Source organism: Lolium perenne, chromosome 3 (assembly GCF_019359855.2).
Source record: "Lolium perenne isolate Kyuss_39 chromosome 3, Kyuss_2.0, whole genome shotgun sequence".
Lineage (NCBI taxonomy): Eukaryota > Viridiplantae > Streptophyta > Magnoliopsida > Poales > Poaceae > Lolium > Lolium perenne.
The window spans coordinates 3,322,051-3,340,340 of NC_067246.2; the positions used below are offsets into that span (position 1 = coordinate 3,322,051).

Here is an 18,290-nt window from a genome sequence, read left to right on the forward strand (position 1 = left end):
AGGTTCAAGTTGCTAACCGCGATCGAGGAGGAAAAAATAAATGAGAAAGCTCAAGTGTGGCTCCAACACTTCATATCATGTTTGTTTCATGCTCTTGGGGCATTTCATCAAACACCTTATGTGCATAAGAGGAACCAAAAGCAAACCTAACACCCACTTGTGAAGCTTGTGAAGAGAATGGCACCAAATGGCTAAGTGTTGGCTGCTGGATGGGTATATATAGGGGAGGGGCTTTAGTCGCGGTTGGCCAGGCCAACCGCGACTAAAGGCCTTCGGGCACCTTTAGTCGCGGTTGGCCTGGCCAACCGCGACTAAAGACCCCCCACGTGCACCGGCTGGCCACCGAGCGCCCTGGGCCCAGGCCTTTGGTCGCGGTTCTCCTCCCGAACCGCGACTAAAGGTACCATTAGTCGCGGTTCCTGCAGCATCGCGACTTATGGGGCTCACCCGAAGCCTGTTTTTCCACCAGTGTAACCATGTTTCAGAACTGCTCTCCGTTCTTTTCTAAACAGTTTTACTTTATAGGTCAGGTGCACAATGTCCTTTCAGTAAGGAGCATATTTGACAAGGCAATCAAGCAAATTAATTGAGGAGGTTGTGGAGCCCCATGTAGGTTCCTGTCAGAGTGAACAAGCATAGGCATGTGAACGAGCAGTGGAAGGACCTTAAATCAGCCCTCAGAGCTTTCGAGAACTGATATACAAAGTGGTTGACCTTGATCTGAAGTTGGGGGCATTTACAAAGAGTATCATCTAAAGTAAGAAAAGCTGTAGATGTGAGCCTATGAGCAAGTTTCATATGATAGCCGCATCAGTGTATCCCGGTTGTTTATCAGTAAAATTGCAATCACGAGTAGAAACTAAAGGTAACATCACTGCGATCCAGTTGAGCTCACAGATCTAAAAATCAAAACGTGTTCCATCTAGAACGAAATGTAAATTCTTTGCATCCGATGGCATCAAATTCTATGAGATACATATTTTTCTAGGTATTTTTGTTATTTTTATTTTTCATATTTTCGTACATATTATTATCATAATCTTTATTATTGTTAGTGCCACAAGATGGGCGGGCGCGGCGAAGCACGCTCTTATGGTCTACTGTACCCTGTGACTAAGCTGCTATTGAACTTGTGCAAGGTGACTGTGTGTGTGCTTGGAACTTGACCCAAAGGGGATCAGGCCGACCAGGATGGTATTATCCTCATATTGGGTTTTATTTTAACTGACAAGTGGCAATTCCACTTGTTTTCTTTTTTCTTTTGCTTTTCTGTTCTTGTAGGTAATCAAGATATAGAAGAAAAACCAAATTCCAGGAAATGTAGCTAGGTTTTTAGGCTAGGATTTTGTACTGGTAACATTGTAATTTTTCTGTTTTATCTTCTTATTCATTTCCCAGAATTTATATTGTAATATATATATCTAATATTCCTGGGATATTGTAAAGACAATGTATTTGTGTGATTTATCAATAAAGCCCAATTTTCTCTATTGAGCTAAAGTTGTAATATTATTTCCTTTATTGAATTTAATATTTACTTTACTAATATTCTTATATTAAATTCAATTATCCCTTTCTAATTAAGATAATGATTTAATATTTACATATGTGTTTATTCAAATTTAAATTCAAATTTGAATACCAATTCAAATCCCTTTTCATTTCAAAACCCTAATTTCAAAAGAGATCATGTCGAAATTTATCGTACTCTCGCAACCCTAAACCCTAATGGCAACGAGAGAGAAACTTCGATCCCTCTTAGGTTTTATGCAATTAAGTGATACGTCTCCGACGTATCGATAATTTCTTATGTTCCATGCCACATTATTGATGTTATCTACATGTTTTATGCACACTTTATGTCATATTCGTGCATTTTCTGGAACTAACCTATTAACAAGATGCCGAAGTGCCAGTTGCTGTTTTCTGCTGTTTTTGGTTTCAGAAATCCTAGTAAGGAAATATTCTCGGAATTGGACGAAATCAAAGCCCAGGGGCCTATTTTTCCACGAAGCTTCCAGAAGTCCGAAGGAGAGACGAAGAGGGGCGACGAGGGGGCCACACCCTAGGGCGGCGCGGCCCCCCCCTTGGCCGCGCGGCCCTGTGGTGTGGGGCCCCCGTGCCGCCTCTTGACCTGCCCTTCCGCCTACAAATAGCCTCCGTGACGAAACCCCCAGTACGGAGAACCACGATACGGAAAACCTTCCAGAGACGCCGCCGCCGCCGATCCCATCTCGGGGGATCCAGGAGATCGCCTCCGGCACCCTGCCGGAGAGGGGAATCATCTCCCGGAGGACTCTACGCCGCCATGGTCGCCTCCGGTGTGATGTGTGAGTAGTCTACCCCTGGACTATGGGTCCATAGCAGTAGCTAGATGGTTGTCTTCTCCCCATTGTGCTATCATTGTCGGATCTTGTGAGCTGCCTATCATGATCAAGATCATCTATCTGTAATTCTATATGTTGCGTTTGTTGGGATCCGATGAATAGAGAATACTTGTTATGTTGATTATCAAAGTTATGCTTATGTGTTGTTTATGATCTTGCATGCTTTCCGTTACTAGTAGATGCTCTGGCCAAGTAGATGCTTGTAACTCCAAGAGGGAGTACTTATGCTCGATAGTGGGTTCATGCCTACATTAACACCTGGGACAAGGATGAAAGTTCTAAGGTTGTGTTGTGCTGTTGCCACTAGGGATAAAACATTGATGCTATGTCTAAGGATGTAGTTGTTGATTACATTACGCACCATACTTAATGCAATTGTCTGTTGCTTTGCAACTTAATACTGGAGGGGGTTCGGATGATAACCTGAAGGTGGACTTATTAGGCATAGATGCAGTTGGATGGCGGTCTATGTACTTTGTCGTAATGCCCAATTAAATCTCACTATACTCATCATGATATGTATGTGCATTGTCATGCTCTCTTTATTTGTCAATTGCCCAACTGTAATTTGTTCACCCAACATGCTGTTCGTCTTATGGGAGAGACACCTCTAGTGAACTGTGGACCCCGGTCCAATTCTCTTTACTGAAATACAATCTACTGCAATACTTGTTCTACTGTTTTCTGCAAACAATCATCTTCCACACAATACGGTTAATCCTTTGTTACAGCAAGCCGGTGAGATTGACAACCTCAGCATTTCGTTGGGGCAAAGTACTTTGGTTGTGTTGTGCAGGTTCCACGTTGGCGCCGGAATCCCTGGTGTTGCGCCGCACTACATCTCGCCGCCATCAACCTTCAACGTGCTTCTTGGCTCCTCCTGGTTCGATAAACCTTGGTTTCTTTCTGAGGGAAAACTTGCTGCTGTGCGCATCATACCTTCCTCTTGGGGTTGCCCAACGAACGTGTGAAATACACGCCATCAAGCATATTTTCTGGCGCCGTTGCCGGGAGATCAAGACACGCTGCAAGGGGAGTCTCCACTTCTCAATCTCTTTACTTTGTTTTTGTCTTGCTTAGTTTTATTTACTACTTTGTTTGCTGCACTAAATCAAAATACAAAAAAATTAGTTGCTAGTTTTACTTTACTTGCTATCTTGTTTGCTATATCGAAAACACAAAAAAATTAGTTTACTTGCATTTACTTTATCTAGTTTGCTTTATTATCTTGCACTCTATATTAAAAATACAAAAAAATTAGTTACTTTTGTTACCATGTCTAGCTCTGAACCTGTTACTTCTTCGCCTGAAGAATTAGTCTTCACTTTTAAACAAGGGGATGAGGAGAGTTTTAAGGATGCTTGGTCTAGAATTTTTACTTCTTATCGTAAAACTGAACCTCAAATGACTCTAAGTTTGCTCCTTAGTAATTTTTATTTTGGTCTTATGGTTCGCTATAGATATGCTTTGGATACTTTAGTGGGAGGAGATTTCCTTCATTGCAATGGGGATCAAGCTTTTAATGCCATAAAGAAGTTGGTTGCATCACATGATTCAGCTAATAACTTTGATTCAGCCCTCACTAGCATATATAGTAGATTAAATAATCTCGAGATAAGTACATCTCGCTTGGATGATAACTATTGCCACGTTCGTAATCGTCTTGAACAAGTTTTAGTGAACTCTAAACTCTCATTGTGGGATCCTGCTGTTAAAATTGTTATTGGTGATCGAACTCTCCATGCCTACTGTGATATTATGTATGAATTTTGCCTTATGCCTGAAAGTATTTATAAATCTTTGAAACTTTGGGGAGTTGAGGAAGGAGGAGAAGAAATAACTCTCATTGATAACTCTACTATAATTCCTAAAGGAATAGCCGCAGGTGTGCATACAACCATTCTTGGAAGAACAATATCCATTGATTATCTTGTTGTTGAAACAGGAAAACTCACACTCGGAAGATCCCTGCTGAAACTATTGGGAGCAGTCATTGATGTTGGAGAAGGTACTCTGAAATTCACCTCAATACCGGGGGGAAATCACATATTTCCTAAACCAAAGGGAAAGAAGAACAATAAGAAAGGTAAGGGTAAAGCCCAAGGTAAGGTTAACACTTCATCTCTCGATAATACTTGATACACACTTTCTGCGCCTAGCTGAAAGGCGTTAAAGAAAAGCGCTTATGGGAGACAACCCATGTTTTTACCTACAGTACTTTGTTTTTATTTTGTGTCTTGGAAGTTGTTTACTACTGTAGCAACCTCTCCTTATCTTAGTTTTGTGTTTTGTTGTGCCAAGTTAAGCCGTTGATAGAAAAGTAAGTACTAGATTTGGATTACTGCACAGTTCCAGATTTCTTTGCTGTCACGAATCTGGGTCCACCTCCCTGTAGGTAGCTCAGAAAATTAAGCCAATTTACGTGCATGATCCTCAGATATGTATGCAACTTTCATTCAATTTGAGCATTTTCATCTGAGCAAGTCTGGTGCCATTTTAAAATTCGTCAATACGAACTGTTCTGTTTTGACAGATTCTGCCTTTTATTTCGCATTGCCTCTTTCGCTATGTTGGATGAATTTCTTTGATCCACTAATGTCCAGTAGCATTATGCAATGTCCAGAAGTGTTAAGAATGATTGTGTCACCTCTGAATATGTTAATTTATAATGTGCACTAACCCTCTAATGAGTTGTTTCGAGTTTGGTGTGGAGGAAGTTTTCAAGGATCAAGAGAGGAGTATGATGCAACATGATCAAGGAGAGTGAAAGCTCTAAGCTTGGGGATGCACCCGGTGGTTCACCCCTGCATATATCAAGAAGACTCAAGCGTCTAAGCTTGGGGATGCCCAAGGCATCCCCTTCTTCATCGACAACATTATCAGGTTCCTCCCCTGAAACTATATTTTTATTCCATCACATCTTATGTGCTTTTTCTTGGAGCGTCGGTTTGTTTTTGTTTTTTGTTTTGTTTGAATAAAATGGATCCTAGCATTCACTTTATGGGAGAGATACACGCTCCGCTGTAGCATATGGACAAGTATGTCCTTGGTTTCTACTCATAGTATTCATGGCGAAGTTTCTCCTTCGTTAAATTGTTATATGGTTGGAATTGGAAAATGATACATGTAGTAATTGCTATAAATGTCTTGGGTAATGTGATACTTGGCAATTGTTGTGCTCATGTTTAAGCTCTTGCATCATATGCTTTGCACCCATTAATGAAGAAATACATAGAGCATGCTAAAATTTGGTTTGCATATTTGGTTTCTCTAAGGTCTAGATAATTTCTAGTATTGAGTTTGAACAACAAGGAAGACGGTGTAGAGTCTTATAATGTTTTCAATATGTCTTTTATGTGAGTTTTGCTGCACCGGTTCATCCTTGTGTTTGTTTCAAATAAGCCTTGCTAGCCTAAACCATTGTATCGAGAGGGAATACTTCTCATGCATCCAAAATACTTGAGCCAACCACTATGCCATTTGTGTCCACCATACCTACCTACTACATGGTATTTTCCGCCATTCCAAAGTAAATTGCTTGAGTGCTACCTTTAAAACTCCATCATTCACCTTTGCAATATATAGCTCATGGGACAAATAGCTTAAAACCTATTGTGGTATTGAATATGTAATTATGCACTTTATCTCTTATTAAGTTGCTTGTTGTGCGATAACCATGTTTACTGGGGACGCCATCAACTGTTCATTGTTGAATTTTATGTGAGTTGCTATGCATGTTCGTCTTGTCTGAAGTAAGGGCGATCTACACTGAGTTGAATGGTTTGAGCATGCATATTGTGAGAGAAGAACATCGGGCCGCTAACCGAAGCCATGTTCCATGGTGGAAGTTTCAGTTTTGGACAACAATCCTCAAATCTCTAATGAGAAAAGAATTAATTGTTGTTGAATGCTTAAAGCATTAAAAGAGGAGTCCATTATCTGTTGTCTATGTTGTCCCGGTATGGATGTCTAAGTTGAGAATAATCAATAGCGAGAAATCCAATGCGAGCTTTCTCCTTAGACCTTTGTACAGGCGGCATAGAGGTACCCCTTTGTGATACTTGGTTAAAGCATATGTAATGCGGTGATAATCCAGGTAGTCCAAGCTAATTAGGACAAGGTGCGGGCACTATTAGTACACTATGCATGAGGCTTGCAACTTATAAGATATAATTTACATGATGCATATGCTTTATTACTACCGTTGACAAAATTGTTTCATGTTTTCAAAATCAAAGCTCTAGCACAAATATAGCAATCGATGCTTTTTCCTCTATGGAGGACCATTCTTTTACTTTCAATGTTGAGTCAGTTCACCTATTTCTCTCCACCTCAAGAAGCAAACATTTGTGTGAACCGTGCATTGATTCCTACATACTTGCTTATTGCACTTATTATATTACTCTATGTTGACAATATCCATGAGATATACATGTTACAAGTTGAAAGCAACCGCTGAAACTTAATCTTCTTTTGAGTTGCTTCAATACCTTTACTTTGAATTATTGCTTTATGAGTTAACTCTTATGCAAGACTTATTGATGCTTGTCTTGAAGTGCTATTCATGAAAAGTCTTTGCTATATGATTCACTTGTTTACTCATGTCATATACATTGTTTTGATCGCTGCATTCACTACATATGCTTTACAAATAGTATGATCAAGGTTATGATGGCATGTCACTCCGTAAATTATACGTGTTATCGTTTTACCTGCTCGGGACGAGCAGAACTAAGCTTGGGGATGCTGATACGTCTCCGACGTATCGATAATTTCTTATGTTCCATGCCACATTATTGATGTTATCTACATGTTTTATGCACACTTTATGTCATATTCGTGCATTTTCTGGAACTAACCTATTAACAAGATGCCGAAGTGCCAGTTGCTGTTTTCTGCTGTTTTTGGTTTCAGAAATCCTAGTAAGGAAATATTCTCGGAATTGGACGAAATCAAAGCCCAGGGGCCTATTTTTCCACGAAGCTTCCAGAAGTCCGAAGGAGAGACGAAGAGGGGCGACGAGGGGGCCACACCCTAGGGCGGCGCGGCCCCCCCCTTGGCCGCGCGGCCCTGTGGTGTGGGGCCCCCGTGCCGCCTCTTGACCTGCCCTTCCGCCTACAAATAGCCTCCGTGACGAAACCCCAAAGACGGAGAACCACGATACGGAAAACCTTCCAGAGACGCCGCCGCCGCCGATCCCATCTCGGGGATCCAGGAGATCGCCTCCGGCACCCTGCCGGAGAGGGGAATCATCTCCCGGAGGACTCTACGCCGCCATGGTCGCCTCCGGTGTGATGTGTGAGTAGTCTACCCCTGGACTATGGGTCCATAGCAGTAGCTAGATGGTTGTCTTCTCCCCATTGTGCTATCATTGTCGGATCTTGTGAGCTGCCTATCATGATCAAGATCATCTATCTGTAATTCTATATGTTGCGTTTGTTGGGATCCGATGAATAGAGAATACTTGTTATGTTGATTATCAAAGTTATGCTTATGTGTTGTTTATGATCTTGCATGCTTTCCGTTACTAGTAGATGCTCTGGCCAAGTAGATGCTTGTAACTCCAAGAGGGAGTACTTATGCTCGATAGTGGGTTCATGCCTGCATTAACACCTGGGACAGTGACAGAAAGTTCTAAGGTTGTGTTGTGCTGTTGCCACTAGGGATAAAACATTGATGCTATGTCTAAGGATGTAGTTGTTGATTACATTACGCACCATACTTAATGCAATTGTCTGTTGCTTTGCAACTTAATACTGGAGGGGGTTCGGATGATAACCTGAAGGTGGACTTTTTAGGCATAGATGCAGTTGGATGGCGGTCTATGTACTTTGTCGTAATGCCCAATTAAATCTCACTATACTCATCATGATATGTATGTGCATTGTCATGCTCTCTTTATTTGTCAATTGCCCAACTGTAATTTGTTCACCCAACATGCTGTTCGTCTTATGGGAGAGACACCTCTAGTGAACTGTGGACCCCGGTCCAATTCTCTTTACTGAAATACAATCTACTGCAATACTTGTTCTACTGTTTTCTGCAAACAATCATCTTCCACACAATACGGTTAATCCTTTGTTACAGCAAGCCGGTGAGATTGACAACCTCACTGTTTCGTTGGGGCAAAGTACTTTGGTTGTGTTGTGCAGGTTCCACGTTGGCGCCGGAATCCCTGGTGTTGCGCCGCACTACATCTCGCCGCCATCAACCTTCAACGTGCTTCTTGGCTCCTCCTGGTTCGATAAACCTTGGTTTCTTTCTGAGGGAAAACTTGCTGCTGTGCGCATCATACCTTCCTCTTGGGGTTGCCCAACGAACGTGTGAAATACACGCCATCATTAAGCGCGAATTTTTTTCCTCGTTTTACGATACAATGCACATCCCTTTCGAAATCTACCCCGTGTTTATCTGAAAACCTTGAATGTTACACAATGACATGGCTAACCCGCTACTCGTCATGTCTCCAACGTGTTGTGTCTGGGGTACCCTCAAGGAGACCTTTGGAGCCGGAACGGCTTCGGGGCGGTTGACAATCTATTGGGCCGCGCTTGAGGCTGGGCGCGATTTTCTATCCGGCACAATGTCTTTTGAGGGATGCGAATGGAGATGATCTTTTGCAGTTGTCAGAATTTTTAGACATTTTAAAATACATTTTTTTAAAACATTACGTGTATCTGTACCTATGAGTTGAAGTGGATTTTTTCCATGTTAAATTCCGTAAAACCAGCAAAGTTGGTGTTCGATTTTTACGAGGAGTTCACTGGTTCAGAGTCTGTTTTGCTCTGTTTTATTTTGGTTTTGCACTGTTTTTTGGTGCACCGTAGAACATGATGACGGAAGGATGAAGACGTCATTTCGTCCGAGCCAGGATAAGAGTATCTCCACCGGCGCCTCCCAATTAGAAGCCGGCAGGGGCACCGGCACTGCCGTATGGGGGGCGCCGGCATCGCATCCTTCATTTGGGGAACGGGCTCCCACACCGGCGTCCCCCAAACCGGCACCCCCCATACGGTATATATGTAAAAAACATTTAAAAAATGAAATTTATTCGAATTTAGGCTAGTTTATACAAAAGTGACTCGAATTTGAACTAAAAACTAAAATAAACTAGCGGCGGCGCCCGTCGAATGCGCTGAAGTCCAGGTTGTCGGCGTCGTCGCCGCCGCCGTCATCGTCGGAGAAGTCGAAGGACCAATCGTCCTCCTCCTTTGGCGCCGGCGGCGCAGAAGGACCGGCGAGGTCGACGAAGTTCTCGCCATGATCCATGGCGGACCACACCGCCGCTTGCCGTGGGTCGAGGGTGATCTGCCGGTAGTCCTCATCGACGGAGCGGCCCCGGGAAGTCCTCCGGGTCGTCGCTGCCACGGAAGGCCACCTGCGCCTCGGCCTCCATCTCCCACCACGTCTTCTTCGCCGGTGGAGGTGGTGGCGAGTCCACAGACTCCTCCTTGGGGCGGCGGCGTTGGAGTGTCCTCCGAGCCGGAGCCGAAGCTGCACGCCTCGCGCCGTCATGGATGACGACGTCGCCCGAAGGAGGCGTGTGCGCGGCCGAGCGCGTGCGCGCGGTCGAAGAGCCCGAGCTCGAGCTGCCCGATGCAGTCGTCCTTGCTGGCGGCCTCCGCAGCGGCGGTGCCTCCTGCGCCATGCATTGCGCCTGCGGCAAGAAGAGGGGCATGCGCGCGGGGTCGCCGTGTATGCGCGGCCTGGAGCTGTACTCCGCCAACGTCCCATCGACGTCGCGCCCTTACCACCAGGCCCGCCGGCTGAAGTGGTTGAAGCAGCCGGCATCGCGGCCGGCCGAGCGTGCGAGCTCGATGTCTCGCTCGTCTTGGAACCGCTGCGGCCATGCCGGGTTGTTCTGCGCGTTATCCGGCAAGCTCCGCTCGGCCGGCACCATGTGCGCCCTCCGCTCGGCGATGAGTGCGCGCGTCTGCGATCCAGGCGGTGGCGGCGGCGAGACGGAGTAGCCGGCGTTCGACAGGTGCCACCCATGCGGCAGCTTGAACTGGAGCGGCACCGGGATGCGCTGCCAGTAGAGGACGTCGGCCTCGTCGTAGGTGAGCTGCAGCGAGCGAAGCGCGCCGCCGTCGCCGCTGCCGCCGGCCTCGGCATTGTGCGCCATCGCATGGTTCTGTGTGGTGGTGGGATTGTCGCGCGGCGTCTGAGTCTGAGAGCTTGGTGGCAGAGTCTAGGGTTGGACGACGGGGGAAGAAGAGCAGCGCGTCGGTGGGTTTTTAAAGGGCAGCGGTGGACGTGCATTCAAGGCGCTTGGGGAAGGTGAGTGGACGCCACGTGGTCAGTCGCCTCCTCGTCGGAACCGCGGGATGCAATTGACGATGAATACCGTACAGTCAGTGTCGTTTTTAATGCGATCCGTCGCCTCCTGTCACTGCCAAGGCGGATCCACCGAAACCGCGCCGGCGCTTTTTAGGGCGTTTTTACTGGGCTCGAAATCGCGCCGGCGCTTTTTGGGGCGGGCCGATGTGAGCCCAAAAACAGGCGTCAGTCCCTAAACAGCTATCGAGAACACTGTCGGAACCGGCGGTGGAGATACTCTAACATTTTGGCCCGATCCGCCGACTAGCCGTGACCTCCCTGGCGGTCAGCGCCATCGATCCCGCCTAAACCGACGAGGCAGTGCGCTAGAGATGCTTCGAGTGCCCCATTCGAGACCTGCTCCCCTGTGCGATAATCAGAGGGGTACAAGGATGGAATTCAGTAACCTAGCATCTACTGACTTTTGCTCACTGATACGCGGGCCCACCATGCGGGACCCGCATGTTCGTGGCCCAATCGGTTGCATCCTCTTTCCGGTTGCTGCAGGAGCTCCCCGGCGTCGATGCGTGCTCCGGTCGCTGCGGGAGGTCTATCTGATCGGTCAACCACTCCCGCAACCCAATCGGCTCCTTCCTCCACTGCCCAATCCCCGCCTACTCCCGCGCACCGACACCGAGCACCGCGCCCCCGACCTCTGTCCTCCCCTTCGTGCCCCTTCCTCCTGCTCCTCCCGCACGTCATCGTGGCGGCGGATCCTGCCGGAGGCTGCACGGCTTCCAGTGCTCGTGAAGGGCGGGATTTGTAGGCGGCGGTGTGGATGTTGCAGGCCGGCGCGGAGAAGAGGCATCAACGGGCGGCGGCGTGGAGGTTGCAAGCTGGCGCGGAGAAGAGGCAGCGGCAGGTGGCGCGGAGAAGAGAAGTGGGGCGGCGGGGAGCAAGAAGCAGCGGTGTTGCGCGGAGAAGAGGCAGCAGGGGGCTGGGCGGGCAAGAAGCGGCGGCGCCGCCCCGTCTCTTGAGCAGGCTGGCCATGTATGCGGTCAAGAAACAGTGGGTGAGTGGGGGCGGTGCAGACGCCGCCCAAGAGCTCGTCCTCACGGAGGGATGCGGTCAAGAAACAATGGCTTGTCCTCGCGGAGAACGCCATACGCCACGAGCTCATCCTCACGGAGGACGCTGTATGCCACGAGCTCCTCCTCGCGGAGAACAGGTCGACTCCGGCGGCCATTGGCACAGCCGGCGGTCTACTGGCTAAGAGGTTCGGTCTCCCTATCTCCGTCGATAGAATCGGCACCTCCGCGTCAGGCTGGACGAGTTTGTGTGTGGTGTCATCCTCGCAACGCCGGCAACCTGCTACTGTCGCCCATGTTAATGTTCCTTGGTAGGTTGGAGGCTGGGTTTCTAGGATGTGCATTTGGAGTTATTGGCAATACCCAGTTTGATTGATTTCCTTTGATTTTTATTGCAGGCAGTGGACGGTTCGGAATGGTGATGGCTTGAGCAACAATAGAGCGTTTCTTTGTCCTAGGTGAGTGCGCAGGTTCTGTCAGATTCCCTTCATAGTTATTGTAGAAATTTCATGCTTCAAGGAAATAGGAACAATGTGGTTTCTCTTGCCCAGATTTGTTACTACCGAGAATGAAATTGGAAAAGAGATGCTATTGCTGTTGTCCCTGTCTAATAGATGACACGATGTACATGGTGGTTTGGGCTGGAGCATTGGAGCTCTGATGCTTGCGCCGCTGCGCCCCAAAGTCGTGCAAATGGCTTCTACTGGTATTCCATCTCTATTCTTTCTTATCAATATATATCGTGTTGTTGCTATCTATGTCTCACCACTTTGTTTTTTGAGTCAAGCACTCTGATATATGAGGTGCAAAATGCGATGGGAGCATAGTAGTACAAGCTGGAAGGTTACCATGCCTAATTTGTGGGTGGGTAAATATCTACAAGCTATGGAATAGATTAGGTTAATTAGAAACTAGAATAAATAAATTGGCAATGATGTCATGCTTTCTAATTTGGTTCACAAGGCTTATATTCCGGCGTGTAGGTCAAGTAACGCTCTGAACTTACGTCATTAGTACTAGATTGGGTCTTTTATTTTTTCCTTGCTTTATTCCTCGACTCTGCTGCAGTGTATTTTGTTCTAATTTATAGTGGCATGATCAGTGGATAATAGATGTGCTTAAATTATTGTGTGGGTGATACGAAAAATTTGCGAATGTAATATATTGGTACTCATGGAAGTTATTTTTTTTTTCAAGTTTAGAGATTGGTTGATACCTGCCTAATGTTTACACAAAACCCAGAATGAGTACTTTGCATAGACTAGCACTTTATCATTGTTTTAATCTACCATCTTTGAATTGTTCTCTCCATCAAATGAACTAATTGTTCCACCATCAAAATAGGCAATAATGCATGCAAATCACCGGAATGAAATGAATAAATGTTGTGATAGATTCGAGCTACAGATGTGTTCACTTTGATAGTAAACCAACTTTTTTTTGGGTTCCATTGCAGGGGCTAGAAAAGAACAAGCAAGTCAAGTGACTGATTTTTGTAGACAGATGTTCACAAGGCTAGAAGGTAAAATATGTATGCCCATTTAATTTTCTTTTTTTGTTCCTCCAGTAATTGAGGTGTTGGGTGAGCACATTATTAGTTTGATTTCGATGGTATTTTTAGGTTAGGCCAGGAACAACCTTAGTTGAGGCATTACTGCATAAATTTGAAGGTAAATGATCAGCCCACTTTTGTTATTGTATTGCAGATAATATTGTATTTCCGGTTCCTTATATTTACATCAGTTTTTACCTCTGCATCTGCACTGTAGTAGATACTGCCTAACTATATTGCAGTTCTTTTGCATAGGTATCTTTTGTCGGAAGGTAGTGAGAATGACAGTGGAGCTTGAGCAATCCTTTATGGAAGGGATTTACAACCGATTAATCAATGGTCGTCAAATTGTATCACATGAGACATATCTCCATTTCATAGATCTTCTTGCTGAAACTATTAGGTGACTGAATTTACAGACAAGAAGCCGCGGGGCAGCGCGGACAAGAATCAGCAGGGGCGGCGGTGCTCCGCCTAGAGGAGTTACATGGGAGAGGAAGGAGGCCGGTGACAGGAGGGAAGAGCAGGTGGCCTTGGTTCATCATGGAGAACGCATGATGCCCATCCGGATCCCCTCTACCTTCTTCTTTGTAAGCCATCTGGTCTAATTTGGTTCCCAATTTTAGCTCATCTTTTCATCATGTTCGCGCTGCAGATCCTCATAGTACTTTTTTTTTCTTCAAATCTAAAAAGTTTTGTCACTGTAGGATGAGGAGCTCATCTTGCCTGGTTGGCTGGTTCACTTGTCTTCTCCTTTCCTGTTGCGTCCCTTGCCGCCTCACTCCCCTTCATCCCCAAGAACTAGGTACCTTACTCACTTGGTTGTTTTAGTTTGGAGAGTTCTGGTTCATTCTTGAAGAATGTAAAAAACTACATTAGCGCATTGAGGACAAAGGAGGCAGGGAAGAATTGAAAGCCTTGCAAAGAAATTTTTCGCAATCAATCGCCCATTTTCCCCCAGTTTTCTTTCTCATCCCATAAAGATATCATCTGAAGCCCTCTCAATAGATTGAGTAGATTTAGGCCATTACTGCACAAAGTTCCCCTCCAAGAGATCTACTCGAGACAAGTCTAATTTTGAACAAAATCTCTGCTCGTGTTGCTCCCACAAAATCTCAACTCGCTGCACTTCCTACTTGCTCAGGTCTTTATATATAATTAGGCCTCTCCTTTTTATTTTATGCTTAGTTGATTTTGTTTGCATTATGCTAGCTAGCCCATCCTCTTTTTCTTCTACATGACAGTGTTGATTTCTCTGAACAGTGGTTGGACACAGATCAGTCATAGCAAGCAGAAGCATGGCTGCAATTGTCCATGAAGCACTCCAGCTCCTATCACCTTGTTGAAGTGCTTGCACAAGATCTGGACATGCTCTCATATTGCCCCAGGTTATACTGATGGGTCATCCAGGTGTAGATTATGGTAATATCATGTGTGCTGGATATTTTCTAGCTCTCCTTTTTTTTGTTCTTTGGGTTATCCCCAAAAAAGGCATGCCAATTGAAAACTGCATTAGTTTGCTAATATTGGTTTTAAGCTAAAAGTTCAAGTATGAGCTGACATGCATTTGGTGTGACAGAATTTGATGTTGTTCCTTGTATTGTGTTTAACCCTTTTTGAATCTTGGATACAGCTCTCTGATATGTACCTACAGTTGTTAGATCATATGTCATGGAGCCCTCTGGAGAAGCATTTGAATACTTGTTGCTCATGCTAATTTCTGAACAAGCTCAATGGTTTGAACTACACAATTATTACTTAAGAGTTTGCATATAACTCACTTATTTTGATGAATAGTTACTGTGCCCAACTCAAAGTGACATTTATTTTATACCTTGGGTGAATTTAGTTACTATGGTACTGTCGATATCTTTTTTCACAGGCTTCGTAGGTCATTTACGATGATAGGCTGCCTCATATTATTCAAATGTACTGTTCTGCTATAAGATATATGTGCTGACATTTTTATTTTATTTCGCTGCTTTGCAGATGTTGAGCTATGACTTGTAATGTTTGGGTTTGGGAGGCGGTAGATTATTCCGCTAGCTGCGACAACACCCAACATTGGTGCACGGAGATTCAGTGGTTCTTTCCGCCGTATTATTTATGCCTATGTCGATGCTATCATCGTATTGGCATGCTTTACTCTACCAACGCCTTCGTCCAAAGGTGGATACCTCCTCCTTTTTACTAATAACTTAGTGTTTGTGTTTTTTGAATACGGATTGCATTAGTTGTTCCTATTTTCAAAGCTAATTGAGTGGCATGGCTGTAGTTTGGTGGTACTTTTTATGGAAACCTCAATTATGTACTCATAAGCATAGAGTTGAGGTGATATTAGTTACCAGATCGTCAAATAGTTGATTTTACCATCAGGATTCATCTTTGCTCGGTTTTGCATAATGGAATAACTATTTTTCTGAATATGAGAATTGGCTTATTTGATCTATATGTAATTAACAAGTATGTAGTGTTCAACATGGTCACAGAATTAAAATGAAGCTCTTCTGATGTAGTACTCAAAATAAATACATGCACTAAGCTCATTAAGGTATCACAGGGGAGAACAACCTATGTTTTCTGAAATTAGTTGCATGGCATTCTATTGTTTAATCGCCTGTAGTAGCTTCATCTTCGCCCACGACTCCCTCGGTGGCTGGCCTGCTCCCCGGTGACGCCTCCTCTTTCGTCACCCAAAATAGATATGCCGGGGAACCTGCTGTGAAACGCTGGCGGATCAGTGTATGATCCTCACACACATAAAGGCGATGCTGCCTTAGAGTTCATTAAACATATATGTGTGACTATGTGTTGTTCTTGCTATTGATCAAAATGTTCAACATGATATTTTTGACAAATCTCGATTGAACCCATACTCAACCTATATCTACTTTTTTCTTCTTTCTTTGCCATTACAATATATGGTATGCAGTCTATTATTGGCTTTAATTTGGCATGGTCTTTAAAGGACTTTTAATTGTTCTATCAGAGTTTTATTGTGTTATAATTACAAATTTAAAGGCACAACATTTGGTACCTTGTGTTTTCATACATATTGATACTTTTTTATTTTAGGACCTTTAAGATTTAATACCTTGGTTTGTACCAATGGATTTCCATTAGAGAGGACCTTCAGTTTTGTCATATTTCTACATGATGCTGATTTTCCAATTCAATGTCTCTGTTCCATGGTTTTTATCTCTCCATTTCTTTATAATCTACGTTAGTTCAGCAAATTCAGCTTGCTCTTTTTAGTAACTGAATATACGTTCCATATAGAAGACACAGAAAAGGCCGTGGTCTATATCCGACCTCCTACCACCCTCCCAGCCTCCTCCGCTAGAGCACATCGCCTCCTGCCTCCCCATGTTAGCTACTCATTCTGATTCCTTCCTCCCTTGATTAATTACATTTTATTTTGCTTCTAGGGTTTGATTTCTTGGAGATTCCTACACCAATGTTGACAGTGGCCAACATTGAGGCTCTTCTGTAGGTATGCTCACCCTCCCCACCACTCTTTCTTTCTCTGGTATGTTGTACTCCATTTGGATGTTTAGGTCTGTGAACTCCATATGCCATGTAACTGACCCTACTGGTTTCCTTCCTCTGGTGTGAAGATTTTTATGATTGGGAATCCATTGTTTGCTTATTTCTATGCAAGACTGAATTATATATTTTGTTTTTATGATCATGGAGCACTTGATGAATTTCTTGCAGGAAGCAAGGTATAAGGATGTACAATTTTGCAGTTGATTGTTTAATTGTTCAAAATAGAGCTTCAAAGGGGCATGTTCTCATTGCCATTACCTTTTTAGATTGTTTTGTGGGGGTGAAAAAGGAGGGGTGCAAATTTAGGGATTGACCAATGATATAGTTCTTTCATTTGCACTTACGGGTAAGAACAACTCTGTGTGATCATTGCAGATCAATGTGAGTATATGATGATTGGCATACTTGGCCTGAATCTTTGTGGTCATTGCCTTCCAGGGCGACACGCGAGCAGGCCGTCCACCACTGACAACTGGAGGACAGATGCTTGCGGCGGTGGAACAACCATCTCTGGAGATCGAGGGTGCCACCATCGTGAGGCGACGTCGCATAGAGATGGCTGCACCCGGCTGGTATGTGTTGTTCCATGCGAGGCGGGTAGAGCAAGGGCTGTTTTGGATGGATTCAAGGTCCGCACCCTCTTCTCCATCTCTGCATGGCACGACCGCAGTTCCGTCTGACTACCACCAGCAGATCGTTGTGCACAAAGGAGACACAGATTTGAGTTCACCACTACCTCCTCGTGTACAGTTGCCGCACTACGGGAAAGAAGGACGTTGCCGTGCAACAATTCGCACGGCAAAGGGCCCTATATGCATGGCAAAGACTTTGTCGTGCGACGCCGCACGGCAAAGATCGCACGGCAAAGTTTCCGATGGCAACGAAATCTTTGCCGTGTGCGTCGCGAGAGTTGCACGGCAAAGACTTTGTCGTGCGCCCGTAGCGCTGCCGTGCGTGCAGATCTTTGCCGTGCGGGCTGACGCTGCCGTGCGCGCAAAATCTTTGTCGTGCGATGCAGCGCTGCCGTACGCCCGTGTCTTTGCCGTGCACAGCGCCTTTGCCGTGCGGCAGGCCACTGCCGTGCAACACTCGCTGCCGTGCGCCCGCGTCGTTGCCGTGCGAATCATCGTTGCCGTGCACCTGCCTGTGCCGTGCCCCTGCTCTTTGCCGTGCGCCCACTCCCCAGCGCGCACGGCAAAGACTCCTCCAGGCACACCCAAACGCACACCAGGAGCACAGCTGCACGCCACGTGGCGTCTTTGCCGTGCGTGTGCACACGACAAAGTGACCAAATGTCCTTTGCCGTGTGCCCCAGTATTTTTCAGGTTTTTGTTGTTTTTCATTATTTCCTGCACATAATTCAATATATATGATATACATCCATAACAACAATATATGTAGCACTTCAACAACATATAACAAATACATATAGTCCATACAAGTGCATAAAGTGCA

The 18,290-nt window shown here is 45.1% G+C and overlaps 1 long non-coding RNA gene across 5 annotated transcripts; it reads left to right on the forward strand.

The window, feature by feature from the left end:
• Window positions 1-11,727: 11,727 nt before the first annotated feature.
• On the forward strand, window positions 11,728-17,165 carry LOC127337994 (uncharacterized). Of its 5 annotated transcripts, none has more exons than XR_011753943.1 (11): window positions 11,728-12,045; window positions 12,133-12,192; window positions 12,286-12,440; window positions 13,191-13,256; window positions 13,356-13,404; window positions 13,542-13,625; window positions 13,706-13,876; window positions 13,994-14,091; window positions 14,550-14,708; window positions 15,276-15,455; window positions 16,715-17,165. It is a non-coding gene; the product is annotated as an uncharacterized lncRNA (long non-coding RNA). The 5 variants fall into 5 exon arrangements; XR_011753945.1 differs by lacking the exon at window positions 16,715-17,165 and adding an exon at window positions 12,522-12,598 and having other exon boundaries at window positions 15,276-16,014; XR_011753944.1 differs by lacking the exon at window positions 16,715-17,165 and having other exon boundaries at window positions 14,531-14,708; window positions 15,276-16,014.
• The last annotated feature ends 1,125 nt before the right edge of the window (window positions 17,166-18,290 follow it).